General features: G+C 45.2%; 1 non-coding gene across 1 annotated transcript; it reads left to right on the forward strand.

Moving 5' to 3' along the window:
- Positions 1–2,719: 2,719 nt before the first annotated feature.
- Positions 2,720–2,823, forward strand: LOC114205518 (U6 spliceosomal RNA). Its single transcript, XR_003608410.1, has one exon. It is a non-coding gene; the product is annotated as a U6 spliceosomal RNA (small nuclear RNA).
- The last annotated feature ends 1,949 nt before the right edge of the window (positions 2,824–4,772 follow it).

Consider the following 4,772-nt stretch of genomic DNA (forward strand, 5'->3'; position numbering starts at 1 on the left):
TCCCGGCACGCGTGGCTGTCGTTCCCACTGACCCCTCCCCACAAAGCCACTGCGACTGTTCTCAAAGATGAGCATCTTTCTGTTCTGCTTTTTAAATGGCTTTTGATGGCTCTCAACTTTCTTTTCAACACACGATAACAAAAACATCACTAACAATAATAATGGTTATAATGCCAATGATCTGAAATTATTGACACCTGCATGCCCAGTACTGTGCTAAGAACTTGACTTCTGCATCCGTGGCTGATGTTTTATGATACACATTAAGCAGGTAGTATTGTCGCTCTACTTTACAGGGAAAGAAACTGAGACCTGGGGACATAGCACATGGCCAGTGAGAGAGGCAAGGCACGCACCTAGTTCCTTCTCCAAAACTGATTTTTCTGGATTGTCTGTGGTCATCAGCATCTCCTTGTCCCTGCTGCACTGTCCTCTCCTTCTCGAAGACAAGCCTGGAACCCCAGAATCACTGCCCCCCTGGGTCCAGGTTAGGTCAGTCTGTGAGCACATACACCAGCATGTGGAGTTCAGCAGGAGAGAAATTGTGTGTTTCTCTGTCCCGCAGCTGCGGTCCCTGGCCTCTGGGTGCCGCAGGGAGGTGACATCTGCGGACAGGCAGCTCTCAGGTCTCCAGGTGGCCTCCTGGCAACACTTGCTTTGGTACTGCAGGCCCTGGAGTCGCTGGTGATGACTTCCCTTTGATTTCTGCTCTGGAAGTCCCGAGGGAGTCTTCCTGACCTCCACTCCCTAGGCTCTCGCACGGTGGAAAAAGCCCCCCCGTTCTCCAGGTTAAATCTCTCTCTACTCAGATGACCTGGCACAGTTTTGTTTCCCTACAAAGGGAGAGCAAGCCCCTCAGTTACAGCCCACAGGGTCCGAGGTACTGCCAGCTGGAGAGACGATCCATTCTCCTCCCTGCACACCCTCCGCGGGTCTTGCTCACACCAGTTTCTCCCTAATGCCCAGCCCTTTCCACCTGCAGGCAAGCTGAGAGCTCATTTCTCCAGAAAGTCTTTCTTGATTCAAGGACCCAGTTGCGTCTCCTGGCTTCATGCTCCCTGCACCCTGTGCACTGAACATCCTGCTTGATGTCAAGCTCTACAAGTAAGCAATTGTGTCTGTTTCGCACGTCTTTGTACCAGCACTGGGCCTATTATTCATTAATGAATAAATAGATGAAAAAAGGTTGAAAAGGCTTGAGATCAGGATGCCTGGTATAAGGAAAGAATATATGCAGCTCAAATCCCTGAAGTCTGCTAAAGAATGCATATTGGCACGGACTCTGGGCTGGGTGGGCTCCATGGGGTACAAAGGTGAGCCCACCAGGAGCCCACATCCAGGAGGTGTGAACATATAGAGGGGTCTGGTGGTCTCCATGCAGCTGCATTCTGTTAAGGTTTCTGGTGACTTCTGCCTCCTTTGGCCCTCTAGGATCCGTATTTGTGCCTGGAGAAAAAGCAATGCCAGGAAGGAGACCATTCCCAGATGTCAAGACTCAACAGATGGCTTATTTTAGTTTCAGAACTTTCAGCAAGAGTAACCAATTGCTATCTGTTCCTTGAACAGCACACTTAAAGACTGAGTTGACAGCATTTAAATAGTTTTTATATATTTCATCAAGGTCTTGGAAAGCAAACTTTTTTTTTAATAAGTGGAGAAACAATCCCACTCTGTTGTCGATGGATGTGCGTGGGCTGTGAGGGTAGCTGGGGTTCCACTGGACAGCCAAGCCCCGCTTAAGCTGTGACCAGCTTTTAGCTTGTGAAAATCTGCAAACATTCTTTAAAACCCTACACGATTTTGTATAAATGACACTGAAGTGTGGCGGGAAATCAAGCTTTTTCACCCCACGGGCGGTCTGTGGTTGGCCCCTTGCCCAGAGCTCCTAACCTGCCCCCCCACCCCCGACACCCCACTCCCGGGGAGGGTGTTTCTCGGGTTGCATCTCAGCCCACCATCCAAGAAGCAAAGTTGTGGGTAACAAAGCTGAGAGCTGAGAAATCACGACACGAAAGCGGTGACAGAATAGGAGCCAAGAACAAGGATCAAGTGAAAGAAGCCACGGGGCGGGGCGGGGGGGGGGGGGGGGCGCCGGAGCCGCCAGTTTTATCGGAACAATCCTGGACTCCTGGACCTCTGCCGCCCTCTAGCAGACACTGGCCGCACCACCTCCTCCGCCATGGGAGCACAGACACAGAGAGCCCGCTCTGCGCTGGGCTCCTGGGCACACGCTGCCACTTTCCAGCAGGTGACCTTGGGAAATTATTGAAGACAGCCCTGCAGAAGTTCTCATTTGTAAAGTGGGGGGTAATACTAGTCCTTACCTCCTGTAAGATGTTTATGAGGTTTAAATGGCCAAGATGGAGTAACAGGGACCAGATTTATTCTCCTCCCCCCATCTCCCCCCCCCCCGCAAGAACCCCTGGGGGTGGGGATGGGGGTGGGGCGGGACTGACCAAATATCTGAAATAACAGTTTTCAGAATAGGGCACATCAGACACGAACTATTGGGGTCCCTGAGAGAGAGGAAACAAATGATCCCCACAATTGCCCAACTCACTGACCAGAGAGTTTCCACAGCACAGGGAGGGGACCCTGGCCCAGCTTGCAGACTCCATGAGTTGAGGAGACAAAGCCGAGAGGCCAAAGAAACTGAAACAAATACGGAGGACCTGGAGGAAGAGAGAGCTGCAAAAAGAGACAACTCCGGAAAAGTCCAGGGCTCACTTCAGCAGCACATACATTAAAACTGGAACGATACAGAGATTAGCTTGGTCCCTGGGTAAGGATGACACAAAAATTCATGAAACTCAAGAGAACTCCAGAGAAAGGGTCCCCTTTAAGTATGTAGCAGAGTACCCAACAGCACGTGTGCATGGAGAAACTACAAGAGCGCAGGAAAGAACCACCCGTCCACAGGGGAGGGAGGGGTACCCAGCATTCACACAGCACCAGAACAGGGTCTCTTCCCACAAGCCCGACTAAAAACTTCACAAACCATGAGGCATTAGGTGGAATCTTGCTTCAGGAGTAGGGAATGATTACCCCTAAAGTAAACACAGCTCCAACACCCCCTAAGAAATTTAAAGGCAGGACCTGAAAGGGTCAAATTGTTTCTAAGTAACTTAACTATATCCCAGGACAAAGCTCCAAAAAAAAGAAAAAAAATGCAAGAAAACAAAAATATCCAGCACACAAGGATAAAAAGTAACAATGTCCAGCAATTGATTAAAAAAAAAAATGGGCACACATGGAAAGCAGCAGGGAAAATAACCCATAATGAGAGGAAAACTCAAGCGATGGATTGAGTGCCAAAACACAGCACACCAAAACTGGTGGAACGGGGATCAAGCAATACTTGGAGGGAAAGTTACCGCACTAACTAGGTTTGAAAGCAAGGAAAATCTCAAATCTATGATTATCACCTTCCATCTTAAAAAAATAAAAAAGAAGAGCAAATTACACCCAGAGTAAGCAGAAGAAAGGAAATAATAAAGATCAGGGCATAAATCAAAGAAATAGAAAGTAGAAGAATAAGAGAGAAAAATCAGTGAAATTAAAAAACTGGAGGGTTTTAAAAAAAATCAATAAAAATTGATAAACCCCTGGTCAGATTGATCACAAAATCGGAAAGAAGACTCAAACTACTAATGTCAGGAGTGGTAGATTTGATATAATTATAGATTCTACAGCTGTTAAAAAGAAAAAAAGAGAATATTATGGAAAACTTGAGACCAACATAGTCAACAAGTAAAATGAAATGGACAAATTCCATGAAAGCTATTATCAGTGCTCACTCAAAAGTAAACAGATGATCTGATAGAGCCTTAATATCTATTTTTAAAGTAAATTTATACTTTAAAATATTCCCACAAAGAAAATTCCAGGCCCATATGGTTACATTAGCTAACATTTAAGAAAGAACTCATACCAATTTTATATAACTCTTCTAGAAAATTGTAACAGAGGAAATACTTCTCAGCCCAAACTAAGAGGTTGGTTAGTGTTGTCCTGACACCAAAACCAGACAGACTTTATAAGAAAACTACAGACCAATATCCCTAAGAAAATTGACACCAAAAAATAAATAAATAAACGACACACACACAAAAACCACACACGCACACAAACAAACAAACAAAAACAGCCAAACAAAATTTATCAAATTAAATCCAATGATATAAAAAGATAATACGTTATGACCAAGTGGGATATTCCACGAAGGCAAGGTCGATTTATGATTTGAAAATCAATCAGTGTAATTCACCACATTATCAATTAAAAAAGAAAAAGAAAAACCATATAGGCATCTCAGTAGACACAGTAAGAACATTTTCATAAATTCCAACCTTCATTCCACACAAAAACTGTCCGAAAACTAGAAATAGAAGGAACTTCCTCAACCTGATAAAGCACCTCTATAAAAAATCTACTGTGAGTTCATCCAATTTCGTAGCTTCAAATATCGTCAATACACCAACAACTCTCAAATTTACTTCTCCTTATGCTCTTTCTGCCATCTTCCCCATCGTAGTGATACCCATTGCTCAGGTAAAATAAATCCAAAAAACTTGGAATTACCCTCGACAGCTCTCTTTTTTCTCACACCCCAATTCCAAATCCTTTAGCAAATTTATCAATCTATGTTCAAAATTCCTCCGGAATCCAACCACTTCTCACCGCTAACACTGCTGCTAGCCTGGCCCCAGCCACTCACTGGGATAATTTAGCCTCTTTTCTGATCTCCTAGCTTTCCCCGCCCCGTCCCGTCA

The sequence above is a fragment of the Eumetopias jubatus genome, unplaced genomic scaffold (genome assembly GCF_037043125.1).
Source record: "Eumetopias jubatus isolate StellerSeaLion01/CBP00866 unplaced genomic scaffold, mEumJub1_p1.0 scaffold_17, whole genome shotgun sequence".
NCBI lineage: Eukaryota > Metazoa > Chordata > Mammalia > Carnivora > Otariidae > Eumetopias > Eumetopias jubatus.